The 25,481-nt window shown below is 42.8% G+C and overlaps 1 protein-coding gene across 1 annotated transcript in view; it reads right to left on the reverse strand.

The window, feature by feature from the left end:
- The window catches only part of ITPR2 (inositol 1,4,5-trisphosphate receptor type 2), a 1,380,003-nt gene that overhangs the window by 566,905 nt on the left and 787,617 nt on the right, over positions 1-25,481 (reverse strand).

The raw sequence follows: 25,481 nt of genomic DNA on the forward strand, positions 1-25,481 counted from the left end.
CATTTCACATACATGAAAAGTATTGAAAATTGTTTTCCATATGCGTTCTAGGTTTACCAGGAACTCCTCTCTAACCCATAGTGAAACCCACAGAAAGAAGTTCAACCCTGCCCTACTGGAGCTCTTCTCTCACATGTCAAACAGCAGTTTAAAAAACAGAAAAAGGTTATGAAAAAAATAATTTCAATTTAATACATATTTATTTACAGATAAGGCCATCACATGAACCTTCAGGGAACTGAGACACAGACCTTTTTCAAAGTCATTTTGTAGGAAAGATAAATGGAATAAACATCCTGAAAGATGCTCTGCTGCTGACACCAAGCATCAAATATCTTCCAGACCTGTACATATATGCATGTGCAGGCAGCACGCACAGGAGGGCCGAGTTTTTTTAAGAGTACGCGTGGCAATACAATCGGGCCTCTCCAATTTCTGTCCCAGTCCACTCCAATTAAGGACTGGGAGGGATCTTCCCTACCTCACTACTTAACCTTCCTCCCCTTTCCCCTCTCCACCCCGACCCCTAAACCCTATCTAAACCAAATTTTTTAATTTTTTTACTTACTGCTTCTTGGGAGCAGAAGCAATTTACTCACGCCAGCAGCCCCTTTGAAGAGGCCCCACCCCCCCCCCCCCCCTCTGAAGAGGCCCAGGACTTGTGCGCGTACCAGGGTTTACACGCACGACTGGACCTCTTTGAAAATTTGCACGGTGCGCACAATGTCCTGGGTTTTACGCGCACACGCCTTTGAAAATCCAGCCTTAAGAGTAATAACTATCACATCAGCAAGTTACACTCATACTTATTTGTATTCCCAGACCGTAGAAATCGGGGATCTCGTTGGTTGCTGTTTGAATCCAATTTCACTTTTCCCCCTGCCGTTGAAGCAGAGAGCTATGAGGGAGTTGCATTAAAAAGTATGAAGGCTTATTTGTTAAGGGTAGTAACTGCAGCACCAGCAAGTTACCCCATGCATTCTTTTCTTCATTTCCATCCTCTAGCCTTTAGGGATCCACAGTGTTTATCCAATGCTCTTTTTAATTATTTCACTGTTTTTGTTTTCACCACTTCCTCTGCATGGGCATTCCAGGCATTCACCACCCTCTCCGTGACCAAGACACCTTTGGTGCCACCTTGTCTGTTCACATATGCTACAGATAAGACTCTGGTCGCTGCTTCCTGAATCAGCAGGTTGAAAGCCAAAAAAGCTAGGCAAAAGACTCTGGTTTCGAACCTGTGGCTAGTTCAACTCTTGTCCTGTTTTATCCATAGACCTGTGTCGTCTGGCTGCAACAGGGAGCTTTGAGCCTCTTAGGCTGGCATCTTGTGTCACTACTGTCCATGTTGGAATCTCCAGATTCATCCTTTTCCTCAAGTTGACCTTTTCAGTCACTACCACCACAGACTCTACAGCTGAAGAAGTGGTAAGCACATTCGAAATTCTGAGACATTGAGGACCACCTTGATAGAAGGAAGTTCTGAAAAGGTTGCATATGTGTATTTGCCCAGAAGGCCAATTCTATGGTTGTTGCCATGGACCCCTAGATCTGGGACTGACAAAAATCCTCTCTTGGCGCTGTATCTTGCAGATTCTTTCCTCTGTTAAGAATACTTTCCCCACTGCAGTATCAAATCTTGCTCCCAAATACTCTATGGTTTGAGTAGGATTCACTCTGCTCTTTTAGAAATTCACCACCCAACTGAATGATCACAAATCTTGGAACTCTCTGGCAACTGTTGACTGATAAGCCAGTTGTCCACATAAGGGTATATTAGAATGCCTTCTCTGTGCAAAAAGATTACCACTACCACCATGACCCTGAAGAAGATTTGTGGTGCAGAGAACAGCCCAAAAGAAAGAACTCTGAGCTTCAAATGGCTCCCCATTGTAGTAATGGCTATTACTATACCCATCACCACAAGCTGCAGATTTCTCAGAAGTTCTCTTTTTTGGGAGTGGCTAAATAAGCTTCTATCAGATCTGGGGATGAGAGAAACTATTCTCACTGTCATTATGACCAACACTGGCCTCCATAAAGAAGGAAGGCACCATCAAGCATCAACTAACCTTTTAGAATTCCAGAATGGGCCTGAAAGTGGCTAACTTTTTCAGAACCCAAAGTGCTTTCCTTCTTCAGAACCACATGGAGTATTTTCTCCAACCCTCTTCGTTGAACAGAACCGGCACTACTGCTCCCAGCTGTAGCAACCTTTGCAAGGTTGACTCTGTTGCTTCCCTTTTGGCTCAGACCAACAAGGGGAGACAAAGAAGGCATCTGAAATGAACTTGACAAACTCTAGGACATAGCAATTTTGAAAAAGAGTACCCACTAGTCTGTATTATGATATAGTGTTCTGGGTTCAGACCGTGCACACTGGTATTCTGCCCAGAGGAGCTTATCACCTGCATGCTCACTGGACTACCTCGGGGACTTACCCAATATAAACACACACAATTACTGTGATTATACCTGGGGGCTTGAACCCAAGAACTTATTCCCTACACAAACTTTGATTCAGTACATCACGGTTCCGGTACTTAGGAAAGTAAATTTATTTGAGCAATAGGAGGATAGAACAAATAAAATCAGATCATACAGAAGAAGTAATGGTAGATAATAACAATTGCTACATATATAAAAAAAAGCTTACATGTTTCCAAAGAATCAACCTGTGCTATCACAACCAGAGCGTGCTCTCCCTCTCTCTAGCTGTTATTACTCCTTACACTAAAATGCTTGGGAAAGCAGTGATGTTACCTCCCTCTGAGCTGCCTTTGTTCTTTCTCAAGCTTTAGTATAAGTTAATTGCTCGCTTTCTCATCATAGACCTACTGGAATAATTAAAATAAATAGACTCTTGCCTGTTTGTAAACATTTTGCAGTGCAAAACAGTAAATAGGTGTTCACTCAGAGGTTGGCCTGTGGCCTTCAAACTAGTCTATGTCTGGGTGAGAACTCTGAATCCAAAGGGCCTACCCTCCTTATACATAAAAAATGACTCTAACATATAGGTATAATTCCAGATAAAACCTGGTGAGCCTTATTCTTACCAGATTCACTGCAGAGGGAACCTACTGGTCCTCATTGTGCCGAATGGACTACTCCTGCTGTATTTGTTCCATTTTGGGAATTCCAATTTCATTCATGAAAGGACTAGCTCATTGTGGTCCCTCAGGACTTATAAGACTGGAAATTTAATTCTGGATAGTAACATCTCAATTCTTTAAAGTGCTGCTGCCAAGTGGGCTCCTTGGCTGCCCCACAGTGATAATTCTCTGGTAATCTATGGAGGTTTTCTCACCCAGGTCATTCACAAACTTCTCCACCAAAAAAAAGTTGGACTTTGAAGGGTAGCTTGCTGAATGAGGTGTTATCAGTTGACTAGTGCCTTAACCAAAATAATCTTCAAGCCATGATCATCACAGCCATGGCCTTTGCCAAGGCCCTAATAAAATCATATTGCGAGTCCATCAGGAATGCTGCACCTGTTCCATCCAGGCTAACTCACTAGACTCAAAGCTCCATTTCTAATCCAAGGCATCCAAAAGCTGTTATGCCCATCTCAGAGAAGCTCACGCCACATATCCCCACGAACTGAAGCTTGTGAGGCTAATTCTGATGTCGCAAAGGTCATTATGAGTAGGGATTCAATTTTCCTGTCAGAAGAGTCCCTGACAGCCACACCCTTTCCATAGGTATTGTGGTCTTGTGAGTAAAAGTGATGACCAAGAAGTGTACATTAGAGGCACCTAATACATACTCTTGGTTCTCATTTTTCCCCACCTTTTTCCCCACCTTCAGACCAGCATCTTGGACTTCCCATGCCACAGTAGTCATGCTTCTGATAGCCCTATGTAAGAAAAATGAATTGGAGTTTCCTGCTGCCCTCCAGAATGTGATCTCTCTCTACTTTGTGATTCTTGGTATGCTGATCATAAATCATGAATACTGTGTACAATTCTGGTCGCCGCATCTCAAAAAAGATATAATTGCGATGGAGAAGGTACAGAGAAGGGCTACCAAAATGATAAGGGGAATGGAACAACTCCCCTATGAGGAAAGACTAAAGAGGTTAGGACTTTTCAGCTTGGAGAAGAGACGACTGAGGGGGGATATGATAGAGGTGTTTAAAATCATGAGAGGTCTAGAACGGGTAGATGTGAATCGGTTATTTACTCTTTCGGATAGTAGAAGGACTAGGGGACACTCCATGAAGTTAGCATGGGGCACATTTAAAACTAATCGGAGAAAGTTCTTTTTTACTCAACGCACAATTAAACTCTGGAATTTGTTGCCAGAGAATGTGGTTCGTGCAGTTAGTATAGCTGTGTTTAAAAAAGGATTGGATAAGTTCTTGGAGGAGAAGTCCATTACCTGCTATTAAGTTCACTTAGAGAATAGCCACTGCCATTAGCAATGGTTACATGGAATAGACTTAGTTTTTGGGTACTTGCCAGGTTCTTATGGCCTGGATTGGCCACTGTTGGAAACAGGATGCTGGGCTTGATGGACCCTTGGTCTGACCCAGTATGGCATTTTCTTATGTTCTTATGTTCTTAAGCAATTTCAGCATGAGCTATGACAAAGACTAACTCCTCTCCTTTAAGTAGCTGAAGGACAGAGGACTCCTCAAGAACTTCTCCACCTCCACCCCTTCTTCAATGGCCCTGCATTTGCATCAGTGATCATCTCCAGCTTAGACTACTGCAATGCATTATACATCGGATTACCCAAGAAGCTCAACCATCTCCGACAGCTCTCCAAAATGCAGCTGCTTGACTCATTCTAAAAGCCAGAAAATATAACTATATCACTGCCCTCCTCAGATCTCTACACTGGCTCCTGGCACTGCATCAGGCCATTTTCAAGATCCTGGTCCTTACATTCAAGGCCCTAAATGGCTTAGTACCCTCCCATCTACTCAACCATCTTACTTCCTTGTAAGCCCACCAGCCCTCTGCTCTCCCTGTCCCAAGCCTGCCTGGTTGTTCCTGGCTCCAGAGAAATGAAACTCTCAACCTCTAGGAAAAGAACCTTCACAGATGCCACCCCTATCCTCTGGAGCTCACTCCCATGCATAAACAGACACGTCCCGAACCTTGTCAGATTCAGGAAAGTCCTGAAGTACTGATTGTTTACTGCAGCCTTTGGTCTGCAGCCACCCCCCCCCCCCCCCAGTTCCTGAAAAGACCCCTATGTCTCTCTCAGCCAAAGGATCCTTAGCTGTTACTTGAATTCTATACCAACTCCCTCTACATCTCATTTCTATCTAAATTCTCCCTGTCAAAGGTTTGAATTGTACAGCATACCTGCCATTTCTCAGCCTTTATTGGTTTCATTTACATTAACTTGCTATTCTTAAGTCCAAATATTGATCTGTTCACTGCATACTGTTCATAGCAACAGGCTATTTAGATGATTTTTATTCATGACTGTCTCACAGGCTTTGATACAGATGACTCTATAATAATTTAACTGTTTTGATATTTTACTGTATTTGTTTTAACTATTTTTTTTTATTTATGTAAATTACTATTTTATGTATGTTTTACCTTGTACATCGCTTTGGCCTTTTTAGTGTGAGGCGATTAATAAATTCATTCATTCATTGTATATTGTAATCGTACTTCATTGACTATGGCCTAGACTCATCAAAATGCTATAAATTTCGCATGAATAATGCCCGCAATAAGGAGAAGGGGTGTGTCTATAATTTTAAAGTTACCACACTGTGCGAGAGAGAGAGAGAACGAGAACCTCTTTATAAGGTTTTCATAGTAGTCAACTATTTATATCACTATAGGAAGGCCAGCTAATAACTCAAGAAGAGGTTTTGGGTTTAAAGGTCTGTTTGATGATATCATCAAGCTAGGGCAAGAGAACATTGTAGAAATCTCATCTTTGTGAGACTTTCCTCATTCCAAATGATGTCAAATCTTCACAGAGGTGTACTGTGCTGTTTGTACTTCTCACTCTGCATGTAAAATTTAAAGCCTGTGCTGGGTTTATAAATCCTTGCTACAAAAATGTATATTGTGTCTCCCTCAAAAGTTCATTGGTCGTAATACCATTAATGCCTATAAAAGTGGCCTTAAAGTCTTCAAAAGAAAGATGAAAAGAGGACCAAGCCGTCCACTTAATATAAATTGTTGTCAAGCTGTCTGTCGTTTGGTCCAATTGAAGAGCTCTATAGAATCCCGAGATGCATGGGCCCTTTTTATCACGGGTCCCTGTGATATTGAGAACAAACTGGAATCGCTTTGGTTGGAAAAAGTCTGCCTTTTGTGAGCGCAGAAAAAGCCGAAGCTGCAGGTAGGCATAAAAATCAGCCTTAGGTAGCAAGAAAAGATTTTGAAGGTCCATGAAGCTATATATAATGCCTGTGATCGGGTGCATCAGTTGGTACAAGTATTGCAACCCTTGCCTCTTCCAATGCAAAAAAATAGATTTTCCCCTTCTGGGAGTGAAGAAAGAATTATTGGAAATGCTCAACAGGGGAGTTATGCCCTGCGTCAATCCATACTTTTTACAGATATATTTCCACGTTTGACAACAAGTTTGCAATAACAGATGTCCCCATATTTTTGGAGGGAGTTCTCCCTGCGGCATGTGCAACAGCGCATTCAAGGAGACAACCCCATACCATGCTCTCAAGTATGGGCCAGGTATATATATGTCGGTTTCATATAGCCAGTCTTGGAGGAACCTCAAATTACATACCATGCTGTAACGAAATATGTTTGGGCATCCAAGACCTCCTTCCTGTATAGGCCGCTGTAGGTTATTCAATGAGATCTGCACTCCCCCCCCCCCCCCATAGGAAGGTGGTCAGTGCTCTATTAATTACCTGAAGGTCCCTGACATTAAGCCATATGGGAAGCATTTGAAGGGTATACATCCACTTCGGCAGTATCACCATTTGGTATAAATAAATTCAGCCTTTCAATGATAAGGGTAGCATCTGCCATATCTTTAGGGCAGAGCTTTCCAAACTTTTCATGTTGGTGACACACTTTTTAGACAAACATAATTTCGGGACACAGTAATTCAGTCTACTAGCAAACCAGAGGTTAAAGGTTAAACGAACAAAATGTATTTTGACAATTTATGTATGTTTCCTTAAATATATACATAAATAAAATGTTTCACGACACAACCTATCTTGTGAAAACCTTTCATTTATATTAAAAATATATAATATTCCAAGATTAATGTTATTGTTATAATTTATGAGTAACAATAATAAAACAAAGTTATTGTGTTATTCAATTTACCTCTTTAATGAGATGTATGAGCTTGATGGGATGAACACAGCTTTTGAATATTTGGTGTTAATAAAAAAAAAAGTCCAAAGGGTCTTCTCCGTAATTGTAAAAAGCTGGCCAGTTTCACACTATAAAATTATTTGATAGCCTCATTCAACTAATTCTATATGGCTATGAGAGTGAAGTCTGGAATATATAGGAAGGGACAGAATGTCAATATAAATCCTGCACCTCCAGTTCTGTAACTCTGTGCATCCACTGAAATACCCCCAAACAATGGAGCTTGGATGTTTCCCTTACAGCTCATCACAGTAAAAGATATTTTCAAATTCTGGTGTCACTTCACAGTAACAGCAGCACAAACACCTTCCACTGCCAGGCACATTGTGAACTAACACAAACCCCCACAAAAAAGACACTCAAAATCTATACTGCAATCCCATTGTAACATAACAGTAATAACACCAAGGACTCAAACAACAATAACCCTACTTGTGAATAAGCAAGGGTAAATATTACACTGAGTCCTAGAATACCAATACACCACCTACTGAAGAAACAAACAGACACTACATGCTAGCAGAATCTCTCATCATGGTCACACACTCAGAGCAGAGACAGACCCTCACCAAATACAGATTACAAAATAAAGGAGCACAAATTAGACAAAAACTGAAATGGAAACCCCAAGAAGCCAGACTCTGTGTATTAGCAATGGAAAAACAGAACCACCATTCCTCATAAAACAAATAAAATCAAGAAACATAAAGCAAAAGTTGTAATAGTAAAACCATACTAATAAAAGAATATTTTAAAACTACTGATAAATAGAATTTCTATTAATTAAAATCATATACATTTTTTACAATTTCCCAAACACCCACTCCAGCTACGAAAACATCTTACTACTTACATATGCACAACTACAGGAATACCATTCAATGAACGAAACGACACTACTATGCCCAAAAAATACACAATCTCCAATATAAAGCTAAGGCTCTCTTCTCCATCGTCACCAACCTCACCAAGCCTCCTGCCTCTCACTCACCAAACTCAGGAACTAAAAAACAATGAAATGACCTAGCCTTCTTCTTTCAAAACAAAATCACAGGGAGTCATTGGAGAGAGGAGAGAAGTCCCAATCCCGCCGCACCTGGAAGAAGCACTGTTATGACATCTTTTCCCCAGGAAGAACTACAGGCTCCGGATTGCGGAACCCACAGGGAGGCGACCCCGGTGACGTAAGCGGAAGCACCAGCCGCTATATATTAAGCAGCTGGCGAGAAAGAACTTTGGGAGTCATTGGAGAGAGGAGAGGAGTCCCAATCCCACCACACCTGGAAGAAGTGCTGTTTTGACATCTTTCTTCCAGGAAGAATTACAATGGGATTGCGGAACTCACAGGGAGGCGACCACGGTGATGTAAGCGGAAGCGCCAGCCGCTATATTAAGCAGCTGGCGAGAAAGAACTTTGGGAGTCTTTGGAGAGAGAAGAGGAGTCCCAATCCCGCCGCACCTGGAAGAAGCACTGTTTTGACATCTTTCCCCCAGGAAGAACTACAGGGTCCGAATTGCGGAACCCACAGGGAGGCGACCCTGGTGACGTAAGCGAAAGCGCCAGCCACTATATATTAAGCAGCTGGCAGTGCACTGCCGCCGCTGGCGCGCTGCCTAAGCCGCGCGCTCCGTAAGGGGCGCGCGGCTTGGTCCGGCGAAGGCGGAAAGGCGGCTCACTCTCCTTGCTGCTAGTTCGAACATGCAGACTCTTCATTTCAATCATTTTGCTTTATCTACAGAAGCGTGAGTAACCCTTTTTGTTTTTTCTGATCTTCCATAATGCCGCACACAAAACACAAAGGGAAAGTTAGGCAGGAAGCCTCAACCCCTGCCAAACCCTCTCCCATACAAACTAGGCTAACAGGATATTACCCACTCACAGAAAATTTGACTCCGGAGAGCCTTGCTGCAGCTTTAGGTAAAGAGCAAGCACCTATACTGCTAGGCGATGTCAGTCTAAGTCCCGGAGTCCCCAATACTCCTACTCCTCCTAAATGTATTCCATGCACCGGAGAACCAGGCTCACTCAAAGTACGGACTGCGTTATCTGAGTTGAGCCCGTTTGAGGAGGAACTTGGTACAGAAAGGTTAATACTTGAAGAAATGGGTGGGAAGTTTTTGCTTTGTTACTGCGTTTTTATTGTTCTTTGTTCCATGTAAAGGCAATGCCTACTTATACCTTGGTTATTAAGTTACATGTAAACAGACACGATGTGCAAACGGTTGTCGGTATATAAAACTGTTGAAATAAAAAAAAATAAAAAAAATGTACCATCTAGAGGAGCAGAAAGATGGAGTGACGTCAGGTGAAACCGAAAGGAGATCTGTGATTTCTGGAGGAACGGAACCATTATCTACCATGAGAGATAATGCGATTCAAGAACTAACAGGAAAAAGAACCCTCTCTTCTACCCCTAATGCCAAGCCTGAGAGCCCTAAACAAATATCTATGGAGATTCTGAGGCAAACTAGGACCTTGCTACAAAATAATATTGTAAATTTAAATAATAGTATTAAAGAAATGCAGTCAGCTTTGTTAAATATAAACCCCCTGGCTTCTAGTAATGGGATAACATTGAAGAAAGTAGAACAAGATATAAATGAGATTAAAAATATGCAGAGCAGCATAATAAAGGGAGAAGAGTTGCTATCTAGGAAGGTAGAAAACCTAGAGAATTCAGCTCGGTATTTGAATTTGAGGGTGGTAAACTTTCCTAGATGCAAACTAATCTCACCTAGGGAACAGTTGAAAATCTACTTTTCTGAAATATTGTTGTTGCCCCCGGATAAACATCCTGTAATTGCCAATGCCTTCTTTTTAGGAGTAGGCAATCAAGGATCAAAAATTAATCAGGAAAACCAAGAGATAACTTTAAATGTTACCGAATTATTGGAAACATCGTATAGTGCCCAAATAGAGGGTAGAGGAACCCTTATGGTGAAATTTTCTTGTTCAAATTCTCATCCCTTTCACAGACTCTCTTCAAAAAGCCCTGCAATCATGGGACTCATGCCTTCCATCAATCAGCTCCTTACCGACATGAACCATGCTCTTAACCCCCACAAAACTTAACTTCTCATTATCTCCACCCCCTCTGCCAACCCCCCACCCCCATTACATTTTCCCACACACACCTGAAACCTCGGAATCACCCTCGACAACCAACTATCTCTAAAACCATTCATTAATGCCATACTAAAAGATTGCTATTACAAACTACACACGGTTAAGAAACTCAGACCTTTACTACACTTCTCTGACTTCCACACAGTGCTCCAATCCATTATTTTCTCCAGAATTGACTATTGTAACTCACTGCTCCTCGGCCTCCCCTCTGCCACCACCAAGCCCCTACAAATCCTGCAGAACGCCACAGCCCGAGTCATAACTAACACCCGTAAAAGAGACCATATTACACCCATACTGAAAGACTTACACTGGCTACCTATCAACTCAAGAATACAGTACAAATCCTTATCCATCATACACAAATCCATAATCAATGAAAACACGCACTGGCTTAAACCACCTCTCCTACTCCGCACCTCCTACAGACCTACTTGCACTATCCACCAAGGTACCCTACACCTTCCCGCCCACAAATCCACTACACTTTCCTCCACAATGAAAAGAGCATTCTCACTAGCTGGTCCAATCCTGTGGAACTCCATGCCTCACGACCTCCGCACAGAAACCTTCATACCCAAATTCAAAAAAACCCTAAAACCATGGCTGTTTCAACAGGCCTTCACCTAAATTGCCTCTAATCACAACCCCCCATTAATCTACTCTTGTGTCTTTTTAAAGCAGTGGTTCTCAACCCTGTCCTGGGGACCCCCCCAGCCAGTCGGGTTTTCATGATATCCACAATGAATATGCATGAGAGAAAATTTGCATGCTATGGAGGCAGTGTATGCAAATTTTCTCTCATGCATATTCATTGTGGATATCATGAAAACCCGACTGGCTGGGGGGGTCCCCAGGACAGGGTTGAGAACCACTGCTTTAAAGTACTACTCCCACTTACTTCCCTAGACTGAACAAAGCATAATATTTCCTTCCCCTACTTGTACATACGTCTACTTCCCTACCCCACCTCTCCCTCTCCTCCATGCTCATAATTCCTTATTTAAACTCCTTTCCTCCCCCTTTTTCCCCCTGCCCCCCTTTTTGCCAGCATCTGTCCTTTTTATTTAATATATACCATTTACCTTTGTAATACAGTTCTAAGTTATATTCTATCATATGTTATTCGTTCATTTTATACTATACTTTCATACCTTTACATTATTCGATATTAAATATTTATTGTTATATTTCTATTATATTATATACTTCCAAACTTTAATATTATTCTACAGCATTTATTTGCCCGATGTTCCTTTAAAGGCATTAAATTGCTACTTTTATGCATTCCATGTAAAGGTTGTGCCTATTTCCTATGGCCTCCCGTCTGTTTTTTTGTAAACCGGTACGATGTGCAAATGGCTATCAGTATATAAAAATGTTAAAATAAAATAAGTAAATAAATAAATAAATATTTCAAAACAGCACATATATCAAATAACACCCAATAATTTAAACTAATAAGGATTTTTAAAAGCCCCTGCTAGCCATACGTGGGAGCTCTTGATTTCCAATCACCCTGATATTGTCGAGGATTAGGAGATTATCCTCTCTCTCACACACATACTCATGTCCATTCTCTCTCATACATACACTGTCACATACATACACATTCATTCTCTTATACCTACCATAATCTCTCCCTCTCACAGACACTGACACATTCTCAGGCTCTAAGACACTCTCTCCCCCTCCACACACACACCCCCCCCCCCCCCCCACACACAAACTCTTACTCCCCTGGATTTTCTCATACACACTCGTGCTCTCACTCCCTCTGGCTCCCTCACACACACCCAGGCAAGCTCCCAATCATTCTCACACACAAACTGACCCCCAGGCAGGCACCCATTCATTTTCACACCACTCCCTCACCATCCCCCAGGCATGCACACATTCATTCTCACACACACAGACCCCCAGGCAGGCACTAATTCATTCTCACACACACATACACCATACACAGGCAGGCACCTATTCTCACACATACACCCCCAGGAAGACACCCATTAATTCTCATACATAGACACACCCTCAGACAGGCACCCATGCATTCACAGACATACATCCCCAGGCAGACTCCCATTCATACACATGCACACACTAAAGGCAGACCCCCCTCTCTTTCTTTTGCCAGCAACCTCAGAGCCTCTCATTCCTCTGCTGCCACTATCACTTCTGCCGCATGGCTATTGGGGAGGCGCTAATTGCTGCTACTGGCACTGTAGCCCATTCTGCTGCCTCCTCTGTGCAGGCCCTGTGAATTTCCACTTCCTCCATGCTGATCTCGTACATTGTGAGATCCGTATAGAGGAAGTGCTACTCTTGCACATTATGTACACCCTGGAGGAAAGGAGGAGCAGAGGTGATATGATACAGACTTTCAGATACTTGAAAGGTTTTAATGATCCAAAGACAACGACAAACCTGTTCCGTAGGAAAAAAATCAGCAGAACCAGGGGTCACGATTTGAAGCTCCAGGGAGGAAGATTCAGAACCAATGTCAGGAAGTATTTCTTCACGGAGAGGGTGGTGGACGCCTGGAATGCCCTTCCGGAGGATGTGGTGAAGACCAGAACTGTGAAGGACTTCAAAGGGGCGTGGGATAAACACTGTGGATCCATAAAGTCAAGAGGCCGCCAATGAAGAGTGGGTGACTCACCAGAATGACAGCTACTGCCTGGAGACAATACCCTTATTCAATAAACATACACATGCTTACTGTGACTCCAACATCGCTCTAAGCTTCAACAGCAAGAGGAAATGTGGAAAAATGGATTTACACTCACAAAGAGGGGAGTAGCTGGCTTGTTACGGCGGTTACTACCCCAAACCAAATAAGCCTGATACTTCACCTTCAATGCATATACAGCACAGTTCTCTGCTTCAACGACAGGGGAGAAGAAAAAAGGGTTTGCACTCACAAAGCGGGGAGTAGCTGGCTTGTTACGACGGTTACTACCCCAAACCAAATGTGTCTGATACTTCACTTTCGATGCATATCCAGCATGGCTCTCTGCTTCAACAGCAGGGGAGAAGAAAAACAACCAATAAGGACTGTATAACATAGTCTGGGTAAAACAAATAAGCATGGGTGTAGCTTGCTTATTGCGGCGGTTACTACCCCTACTACCCCTAACTAATCAAGCTAGATATTTCAATGGTGGGGGTGGAAGGTAAATAGAACCAAAAGCTAAGAGAAACAGATAAGTATGAGAGAAAAAATGTGTGAAGCTTGCTGGGCAGACTGGATGGGCCGTTTGGTCTTCTTCTGCCGTCATTTCTATGTTTCTATGTTTCTATATATGTGCCAATCAGTAAAAAGTAATTTTTTTATTTACCTTTGCTGTCTGATCTTAGTTTTCTAATCAGTTGGTCACAGGCTATTTGTTCCACCTTCCCTTTCTTATTTTTTAACCAATTCCTTTTATATTGTCATTTTTTCTATTTCTTTTCTCTCCATCTATCTTCTTCCCTCAAACACCCAGTCAGGTTCTCATTCTCACATGCTTTCTCTCTCTTACACACACACACATACACACACACCCAGGCTCTCACTCTCACATGCTCTCTCTCATACAGTCATTCATACACACAGTCTCTCACGCCCACATGCTGTCTTGCTCAAGCACAGGCTCACACTGTCACATGCTGTCTCTCTCACACACAGAGGCTCTCACATGCTGTTTCTGTAAACATTCAGGACCTCACTCCCACACAGTCTCTCAACTCATCTCATACATACACACACACTCTACAGGCCCTCAGCCTCTCTCTCACCTCTGGGCGTCCTCTTCACGGGTCGCTGCAGGATGGGCTCTGCAGCGGCCCTGATCTTCTTGGGCCTTCCTCCTCTTCTCAGGCCGCTGCAACGAGATTCACGGCGGCCCGTAAGTGCTGCTCCGCTGCACGCGGCTGATTATGCTCCTCCTCCTTCCTGCCCGCTCGGCTCCGGCAACGTTTTCTTCCGGGGCCGCGCGGGCAGGAAGGAGGAGGAGCACCTGCATTGGACACGACCTTTTTCTTCGGGCTGCCGATCTTCCTGCTGTGTGTGTCCGGCACACAGCACAGCACAGCAGTAGCTCTCAGCCGCCAGTGGGATGAGGTCCACCAGTGGCTGCATTGGCTTCCCCTGACCTTCCCTCGGTATACCACTTGCTCCGCCCCCTCACATGCACCGGGCTTGCACGGCACACTGCAGGCAACACACTAAAGTGTTGCAACACACACTTTGTAAAGCTCTGCTTTAGGGAGTCTAAGGTGCTCTGGATCTTCGGTTGTACGTTAAGCTTATAAATAGAGTCCAGGTTAACAGGGATTAGAATTCCCAAGTATTTCAAAGAGTCTTTGGCCCATTTTAGGGGGAACATACCCTGCCACGTTGTCTGTACATTTTGACAAATCTCCAGGGCTTCAGACTTATCTCTGTTGATCTTTAGTCCTGCAAATGATCTGAACTGGGCTTGAATATCTAACAAAATAGAGAGTGAAATGCTAGGCGCTGTCAGGAAAACCATAACATCATCAGCGAATGCCGCCAATTTGAAACCTTTCTTTCCTCCTTCGTATCCTGCAATGTCTGGATAACCATCGATTTTCCGGCACAGCGGATCTATAGATAAGATGTATAATAGTGGGGACATGGGACACACTTGTCGTACCCCTCTTTCCAGGTGAAATTTCACTGATTTTTTTCCCATTGACTAAGATGTGCGATGCTGGAGACTCATAGAGTAGGGAAATGTAGTTTAGGAAAGACCCTGAAAAAACATATTTTTGGAGGACTTTGAAAAGATAGGCCGAGGAGACTCTATCAAAGGCCTTTTCGGAATCGAATCCCACAGCCAGCGATGGGATGTGCTCCAGCTATGAGAACTTCATAGCCATGATCAGTTTTAAAATATGGCTAGTGGCCTTCCTTCCCTTCATGAACCCCACTTGATAAGTCGGAAATCAACGAAGGCAGTAAAGTACTTAATCTGTTGGCAAGTACTTTGGCTAGTATCTTCAAGTCACTGTTAAGAAGCAATATCAGTTGGTAGGAAGCCTGGACACTGGGGTCTTTCCCGTCCTTCGGGAGCACAATGATGTGTGCACTGTTGAACCCCTCTGGGAAGTTTTTTTCTTGCTAATCCATCCAAGTAGAAGTTGGTTAACGGTACCACCACTTGATCCTGTAGAATTTTATAAAAGTCATATGAGAATCCATCGGGTCTCAGGGCTTTCCCTTTCGCCATTGTCTTGATCACCCGGAGAACCTCATATGCCTGAATTGGTTTATTAAGGAAGTCCTGCTGGGTAGACGTTAGTGCAGGGAGGTCAATAACTGAGAAGAACTCCTTCTCTTGGTTTTTCTTTGAGTTCAGGTCATCTGAATACAGGGTTCGATAAAAGGTGCGAAAGACCTCACACATATCTTCAGTTTTTGTGACCCATGTGCCGGTAGTCGTTTTCATTTTTTGAATGAGGGAGTGTCGCCTACTGGACTGTACTAGGTTTGCCAGGGGTTTACCAATTTTGTTGCCGAATCTAAAAAACTTATGCTGTGCTACCTGTAAAGAGCGGAATGCCCGAGCATGCAGTACTGTATTTAATCTACCCATGCTCCGATAAAGTTTTGAATTGAACACAGGTGTGCCACAGGGTTCAACCCTGTCTGCATCATTAACATCCACATGTTGCCACTGTGTCATCTGCTATCTCAACTGGGTGTGATTCATTTTTTATAAACTGATGACAAACAGTTTTTAGTTCCAATTGATGATTCAGTGGAAAAAGCAGGCAAGCTCATGTCATTGTATCTGAAAGTTATAAAGCAAGTTCTCTCACAGATGAGATTGATATTGAATGTTGAGAAGACAGAAATTATACTTCTTGAAAGGAAAACATCTCCAAGAAACAGCAATCAGATTGTGTTAGAGGATAATACCATACTCAAATTTGCAGATAATATCAGGGATCTGGGCGTAATTTTAGATTCAGAATTCAGTTTAAAAAAACATGTCACAACAAAAGTAAAGGAGGGATATGCAAAGCTTTTAATTCTACGGCGACTGAAACCATTACTTGAGCTGAATGATTTTCGCACAGTGTTACAATCATTACTATTTGGCAATTTGGATTATTGTAACTCCTTACTATTAGGTTTACCTGCTTCCACTATCCGACCTTTACAGGTATTTCAGAACGTGGGAACACGCATTTTGACTGGGAAAAGAAAAACGAACATAGTGGATAACACATTGAAATCGTCAGTACAGTGTGCTGCAGCAGTCAAAAAAGCAAACAGAATGTTGGGAATTATTAGAAAGGGAATGATGAATAAAACGGAAAATGTCATAATGCCTCTGTATCGCTCCATGGTGAGACCGCGCCTTGAATACTGTGTACAATTCTGGTCGCCGCATCTCAAAAAAGATATAATTGCGATGGAGAAGGTACAGAGAAGGGCTACCAAAATGATAAGGGGAATGGAACAACTCCCCTATGAGGAAAGACTAAAGAGGTTAGGACTTTTCAGCTTGGAGAAGAGACGGCTGAGGGGGGATATGATAGAGGTGTTTAAAATCATGAGAGGTCTAGAACAGGTAGATGTGAATCGGTTATTTACTCTTTCAGATAGTAGAAAGACTAGGGGGCACTCCATGAAGTTAGCATGGGGCACATTTAAAACTAATTGGAGAAAGTTCTTTTTTACTCAATGCACAATCAAACTCTGGAATTTGTTGCCAGAGGATGTGGTTAGTGCAGTTAGTATAGCTGTGTTTAAAAAAGGATTGGATAAGTTCTTGGAGGAGAAGTCCATTACCTGCTATTAAGTTCACTTAGAGAATAGCCACTGCCATTATCAATGGTAACATGTTATAGACTTGGCTTTTGGGTGCTTGCCAGGTTCTTGTGGCCTGGATTGGCCACTGTTGGAAACAGGATGCTGGGCTTGATGGACCCTTGGTCTGACCCAGTATGGCATGTTCTTCTGTTCTTATGTTCTTATTACACCAACTTTAATTCATTTGCACTGGTTACCAATTGAATACAGAGTTAAATTTAAATCTCTCTGCATTTTACATAAACTGATTTATGGCGACCAAGTAGATTGGCTAAATGCAGCTATTAAATTACACGTTCCTCAGAGAAACCTGCGTTCCGCTAATAAAGGGCTACTAACGGTACCTTCAGTCCAATCAGCTCAACTAAATCAAGTAAGAGAAAGAGCCTCGCATTGGCAGGTCCGAATTTATGGAACATGCTTCCGGTAGAAATCAGAATGGAGGTGAATTTTAAACAGTTCAAAAAAGGTTTAAAAACATGGCTTTTTAAGGGGGCATACTCCAATCAGTCTTGAAGTCTGTTTTATGCTTTATTTTTACTATTTTATGTATTAACACTCCCATTTTATTGTTTTAGGTATTTTAGAGTAATACAGTGGCTTATTTCAGGAGAAAGGAGTAGAAGTGAACAGGAGTTTTTGATGTATTTTAGGATTATGAAATGTTGCTACTGGTTGCAATTTTTTAAGTTTTATATGTATTTTATTTGATTGTTTTTATTGTTTATAATATATTTATTGCTGTGAACCGTTGTGATGGAACCCGAGTGACGGTATATAAGACCCAATAAATAAATAAATAAAATATGTAAAGAATAATCTTTTTTGTTTACCTCAGATGGTGTGGGGACCCATTTCGCCTTCTTTTGTTTCAACTGGCTTTCGGGGGTTAAAGAATTTCACTGTCTATTCTTTTTGCTTTAGTGCTAAGATAAGCAATTATGTTCTCTCTGAGTACCGCCTTCCCAGCCTCCCAGAACAGATGAGGAGAGGCCATGTGTTGCTCATTATGAGATTTATATTCTGTCCACTTATCTTGTAGAAATTGTTGGAAATCTTTGTCAGAGGCTAAGCCAGTGGAAAATCTCCATATCCTGTCGCCTGTCCATTTTTCCCCGAGCCACAGTGTAAGGGAAACTGGAGAGTGGTCTGATATAGCCAGGAGTTCAATATCCGCCCTGGTAACAAGAGGGAACAGTGGTTTAGAAATGAGTATGTAATCTATTCTGGATAGAGACATATGTGGGTGAGAAAAGAAGGTGAAGTCCCTTTCCATCGGGTGTAGGACTCTCCATACATCTATGAGGTCCAGGTTTTTGCAAAGAAATTCTACCCCAGAGGGACTCCTTTTTTGCTGTACTGTGCCCGCCGGAGATCTATCAAGAGTTGGGTCATGCAGGCAGTTTAAATCGTCGGCTAGGAGTAAGGATCCAGACATATGCTCCATTAGGGTATTAATCAGCTTTACCAAAAAAACCTGTAAGTGAATATTCGGGGCATAAGTATTACACACCGTCACTTCTTGCCCTTTCCATTTTCCTGTTACTATAACATAACGGCCCTCCGGGTCCACTATTGTTGACGTAATACTAAAATTCGCTGTTTTGTGTATAAGGATAGCGACTCCAGCTTTATGGCCATTAGCAGGAGCAAAGATGCATTTCCCAACCCAATCATGTTTTAATTTCAGGCTTTCATGATCGTTTAAATGAGACTCCTGTAAGCAGGCTACTTCTGGCCTTAATTTTTTAAGATTGTTTAAGATCTGTTTTCTCTTAATCGGTGATCCCAGTCCGTGAACGTTCCAGGAGATAAGCCTGTTCATGTTATTCCAAGGACGCGGCTTGTATCCCAGCCGTTATTTACTCTGATCTTTATGGGAGGGGTGCCCAGCCCCCACCCTCTCCCATCCCTGTGTCTGATCGCCACACACACAGCCATCCTTTCACTCAAATTCTCATTCTCCAAGCATAGCCCCCAGTGCACATCAGTTTCCCTTATCTGTCCTCTTTCCCCTCTTGTCCCTCCCCCTCCCTTCTCCCCCTCCCCCCTTCATTCCCAAACCCCAATCTATAATAAACTGTTCTCCTCCCTCTGCGCGCAGAGGAGAGCTGGGGTCCAGTGTTGAGGTATATAGGCACCCCGCTACCCAATTCCTAACTGAAACAGTCTTCCTGCACAGAGATCTCTGTGCAGGAAGATTGTTAGCAGCAAGATTGTTGACCAGTACCAGCCACGGCGATCACATCTCTCCCATCCTCAGGAACCTACATTGGTTACCAGTTAATTTCAGGATTCTATACAAATCAATCACCGTAATCCACAAAACCATACATCAACATCTTCAACTCGACCTGGAAATCCCCTTCACACCCTACTCCTCTAACAGACCAACTAGAGATATTCTCAAAGGCACTCTGAAATTTCCACCCACCAAAGCCTCACGCCTCTCTTCGACCAAAGACAGAGCTTTTTCGATAGCTGGCCCATCTATCTGGAATAGCATCCCATCAAATCTCAGATTGGAGCCTTGCCTTTTAACTTTTAGAAAAAGTCTTAAAACATGGCTCTTTCACCAAGCCTTCGCCGATCCACCAGACATTCTCTAATTGTCCTTCACTCTTACCCGATCTGGCATTGACACTCACGAATGGACTCTGACTCTCCCAGGTTAAAGCACCTCTAAGTCTGTAACCGTACGCTTATGGTATCACTGGTTTATCTCCAGCCTTACCTTCCTTCCAGCTTGCTTGCAAGCTTCCAAGTTCTCTCTCCCTGTTGATTGTAACTTTGTCTTATTCCTACTTATTGTTTATCTTTCGCTCACTTGAATTTGTTACTCCTGTTATACCCTTGTTAAATGTAAACCGATCCGATATGGTTATTCACTATGAAGGTCGGTATAAAAAACTGTTAAATAAATAAATAAATAAATCTCCCTGTCCAGTCGCTCCCAAGGAGTAGGCGTCGGTCAAAGTATTGTAGAATGGCTCACTGTCCACAGAAGCCTGACTGCAAATGGATTTTCCAGTCAGAGTCGCCATCTTCAGACTCCGGCGATGATACTGGATGCCCGGTCCATCGGCCCCTCCTAGCAGCAAATTGTAATCCACAAATGCTGTAACCCACTCCGGCTGGGCCAGCGCTCATCCATAGCCTTGAGTAACTGTAATTCGAATGGGCTTCCAGCCAACTTTTCACATTAGGTTGTACAAACAGAGAAAGTCCAGAAAGGAGAACCACAGCTAACTTTACTACATCTTATCTGTGCTTTCAATGTGGGGACCACAGCACTCCTGTTTACCTATTTCGCCCCTTGCTGTAAGACTTTTTGGGCCTCTTCCGGCGTGTTGAACGTGTGTGCTTTACTATCCACCCAGATTTTTATAACTGCTGGGAACCGGAGAGCAAATTTTATTTGTTTGTCCACCAGTTGGGAGCACACTGGGGAGAACTGTTTTCTGAGCTGTGACACCCTGGCGGAGTAATCCTGGGTAAGATTCTCAGGCGCGAGTCTGTTAGTTTCTTTGGACCCACTCTATGGGCCCGTTCAATATTTAAGAGTCCCTTCAGTTCAGGCAGGTCCACTGTCTCTGGAAGCCATTCCTCCAGAAAGTGCCCTAAGCCCTTATCATCTACCTCTTCTGGGAGACCAAGAAACCTCAAATTCACTCTCCTCAATCGGTTTTCGAGGTCAACCAGCTTCTCTTGGCATTCTTTTAGAGTTGCCTCGTGTTTTAGTATTTTTGCTGCGGCCGCCGCCATTTCGTCCTCCACAGAGGAAAGCCTGCCTTCGGCTTGCTCTAATCCCAGTCCCAGCTCCAAAAGCGCTGCACTCACCTTCGAAAGTTTGGTGTGAATTCCGGCTAATTTCTCATCCAGGGTGCCAGTTATCGCTTCTCGCAACAGCTCCAAGTCAGTGTGCTCGCCGGAGCCGGCTCCGTCTCACCGGCTACTGCCGCCATCTTGGCCTCTCCCGCTCATCCCTTGTCCTTTTCTTTCTCCTTTTTATTGCTTTTGGAGGCCATCAGCTGCGATTTGTTCATATATCTAATAATAGACATGTGCTGTGACTCTTCGTGCTTGGGTCAATGCTGTTCTCGCCGTTTTTCTGGGTTAAAACCGGTGATTTAGGAGCAGGGTGCCCTGAGCTAAAGAGAAGTGCGTCCTCCTCAGCACATCACCCCACATGACCACATCTATTCATCTATAAAGTATTTCTCTGCCTAAACAGGATATCCATACCCCTTTACAAGGGCAGAAATTTTCAAATAACTCACACAGTTGCAAAACACATGGATACTTTTAACACACATACTTTGTATAAAAAGAAACCACCTGCATTATATTACAGATAATGCATCATGTTATACATTATCTGTAAACCGATACGATGTGCAAACAGCTATCGGTATATAAAAACCTTTAAATAATAAAAATAAATAATCTCATGTGCTATTCCTTCCCCAAACTAGTCATGCCATTGAAATACCTTTTTCCTATAGCTAAAAGTACATGTGCTGTGGAAGCCTGCACATACTTTTAGTTGCTCTGAGGAGTAAGATTTTCAGCCAAGCCATTTTATCTTAGTAAATTGCAATGTACCAGGATAAATTACTTTGAAAATTCTCCTACCCAGTATCAAACTCTTGTCCTCAAGGGCAGTAATTAGTTCTAGTTTTCAGCAGGCAATCTACTGAACGTTGGCGTAAGCAGGTACATGATATTGCACTTATTGAGAAATTAACCATTTCTTTAAAGAATAATTTATTGATGTATGAGAAAATATGGGCTAAGTTTTGGGAATACTGGAACAGCAGGTCTATTTGAAGGGCTAGTGTATGGGTTTGCACAAGGATATTTACTTTTTATAGTCACTAAGTTTGTTTGGGATGGGACATGTTTTTACAGTGATGTTTCGATTGCGGGGTTGTAATGGAAAAGTTTGGCTTTATGATGTAAAATGTACAAACATTTATATATGTTTGAATTTCACCTTTAAGCTGTTTGTTTTGCTACTCTTGTTAAATAAACTTTAAAAAACAAACAAACAAGCATGGCTATTTTGTATTGGGCTTGTTGCTGAGTGGAGAGCCAATAAAAATCAACGTGAACTGAAATAATATGTTCTCTCCTACTCACAACAGAAATCAGGCGTGCATCCATTTCCAGAGAGCCACGAGAACATACAGTGAATAGATACTGCAGAAAAATTCTTGGCAGTTAGGGAGGGTACTGGACTAGTGTGGCTGGACTCAAGGAAAATAAATTATCAGGTAAGAATAAATTTCTCCTTCTTCTTCATCCAGCCAGTCCAGTCCAGATGCATGGGTTGTATCTAAGCTATCATTCAACTGGGCGGGACACTACCAACCCTGCTTTCAAGAGCCCCAAGCCAAAGGCTGTTTTTCCCTAGTTGGGACATCAAGGTGATAAGGCTTTGAAAAGGAATGCAATGAAGACCAAGTTATCACCTTGCAGATCTCTAGTAGTGACACCACACAGATTTCAGCACAGGATGCAGCCTGTGCCCTAATAGAGTAATCCCTCAACCTGTTAGGAAAAAGGTAAATCCCTATCATCATAGGCTGTGTCTATAATCTCTTTAATCCACCAAGCTATTGATGCTTTATCCTTCAAAGGTCCACTGAAAAGTACAAAGAGAGGATCTAATTTCCTGAAATCATTAGTCACCTTCAAGTATCATAAAAAAAATCCTTCTCATATCCAGATGTGTTCTTTCCGGTATGAACTCCTCTAGAAGAAGTGCAGACAAACCACTTGATTAAGATGAATAGATGACACTAACTTGGGAAGTAACATAAACTCTCCTCTATGAAATTATCAAAAGGAATCCCTACAAGAAAGTGCCTGAAACTCAGAAACATATCTGGTCTGCCTTAAAAATCAGATGTCTGACCAAAGTTTTCCTCATTGATTCAAATGGTTTACCAGTTAGGAATCTCAAAACCAAATTTAGCTCTTATGCAAGGATTAACTCTCTCACCGGAAGAAGAATGGGGTGGATTTTAAAAGGGTTACATGTGTAATATATGTGCGTAACCCTTTTAAACCCCCTCCTGCGCGCGCAAGCCCCGGGACGCATGTATGTCCCGGGACTCGAAAATTGGGGCGGGGTGGGGGTGGGGCCGTGGCCAGAGGCCTCCGAAGGCCCACTAGGCCGGGGGATGCCGCGCCGACACTCGGCCGGCATGCGCAACCTACGCCTGCCCAGAGGCAGGCGTAACTTAAATAATAAAGGTGGTGGGGGATTTAGGTAGGGCTGGGGGGTGGGGCGAAAGGAAAGTTCCCTCCGAGGCCGCTCCAATTTCGGAGCGGCCTCGGAGGGAACGGGGAAAGCCATCGGGGCTCTCCTAGGGCTCGTCGTGCGCAAGGTGCACACATGTGCACCCCGTTGTGTGCGCCGACCCCGGATTTTATAACTTGTTATAACATCGGGCGTAGATTTGTGCGCGCTGGGTAGCACGCACAAATCTATGCCAGCGTGTAAGTTCGAAAATCTGGCCCAATATATTTTACTTCTCAGAAGAAAACAAGATATATCTGGATGGGAAAATGATTCCCCCCAGATATCCTCTGTAATAAGCAATAGCAGCTACCTACACCTTCATAGAATTAAAGGCTAACTCCTTATTCAAGCCCCCCTGCAAGAAGTCCCTAATTGATGTCAATAAAGCTCTTTGGGCTGGCATTCCTTTCCTTGTATACCGGTCTTCAAAGATTCTCCAGAGTCTCACATACACTAATGATATAGAAACCTTATTTGCTCACGAGAGAATATTCACAAAACCTTGGGAATAATTCCTCTTAATGTGTTCTCTCAATGACCAGGCTATAAACCAAAATTGAGACAGATCTTCATTTACTACTAATTTAATTTAAAAGCTTTTCTATACCGTCGTTTAGTAATGTACCATCACAACGGTTTACATTTAGTCCCCGCAACAACAATTCCTTGGACTGAGGAACACCACTGCATCCCCTTCCAACATCCAAACCTGATCTGTATTCCAGGGCCCTTGACCAATCGAGAATTACCAGAATCATGAGGCCTTGATGTTCAGATATCCTCTGCAAAATTCTGCCTAACAAGAGCCAAGGGAGAAACACAAAGAAGGCATCCTACCAGCCACTTCTGAGAGCATCCAAATCTGATGATCCTCACCCCTTCCTATGACTGAAAATGCTCCTCACCTTGGTATTCCTGCTGGAGACCATCAAGTCTATCACTAGCTCTCCCCATCTGTTCACTATTAGAGGAACATCTCCTCTGACAGAGATTAGTCTAGTCCAGAGAGTTCCGGCTGAAAAAAATCTGCCTATACGTTTTCCATTCCTGTGATATAAGCCACTGAGAGCATTCTTGCAATCTGTTCTTCCCAATCAAAGGAAAGGAGGCTCTAGAAAAATGAGAGTGAAAAGGGGTAGACTCAGGAGCAATCTAAGGATATCCTTCCCATAGTAGAGATAAGGACAGTATCCGAATTCAAGAAAACATGAGATAAACACAGAGGATCTCTGAGGAAGTAGTAGGGATTGTAAAGCTGAATAGTTTATGCATTTATTCATCTGATTTATATTCCACCATTCAGGCACTTCAAAGTGGAGGATAGGCAGATTAGGTAGACTGTAATGCTCTGACATCATGTTTCTAATATATCAATTAAGCTACCTGAGGACTCCTGATCCCCCCTTTAATGACTCATATTTTTTTATATTCCACTTTTCGGCACTTCAAAGCGGATTAGATTCAGGTATTGTAGGAATTTCCCGATCCCCAGAAGGTTAACAATATAAAAAATGTTGTACTTTAGGCAACAGAGAGTAAAGTGACTTGCCCACGGTCACAATGAGTGACAATGATATTTCAACCTGGTTCATAGCTCACTGCTACTCCTCCACTCCACCACTGTCCAACAGAATCCTGACCACCTTTCCCTAAAGCAGAGGAGTAAAATGAAAAAGTGCTTTCTTATTGCCCTCATTTCCAAATGACTGATAGACCTTCTGACTTACTCCAGAGACCAAGTGCCCTGAGCCACTTGCCCTTTATAATGCACTTCTCAACCAAGGAGACTGCCAATAGTTGTTATAATCCATGAGGAGGGCGTCAAAATTCTCTCATCCCCAAATTGCTGGTCACCAAACATCATTCAAACTCCTCCTGGCTTGG

The sequence above is a fragment of the Rhinatrema bivittatum genome, chromosome 4 (assembly GCF_901001135.1).
Source record: "Rhinatrema bivittatum chromosome 4, aRhiBiv1.1, whole genome shotgun sequence".
Classification (NCBI taxonomy): Eukaryota; Metazoa; Chordata; class Amphibia; order Gymnophiona; family Rhinatrematidae; genus Rhinatrema; species Rhinatrema bivittatum.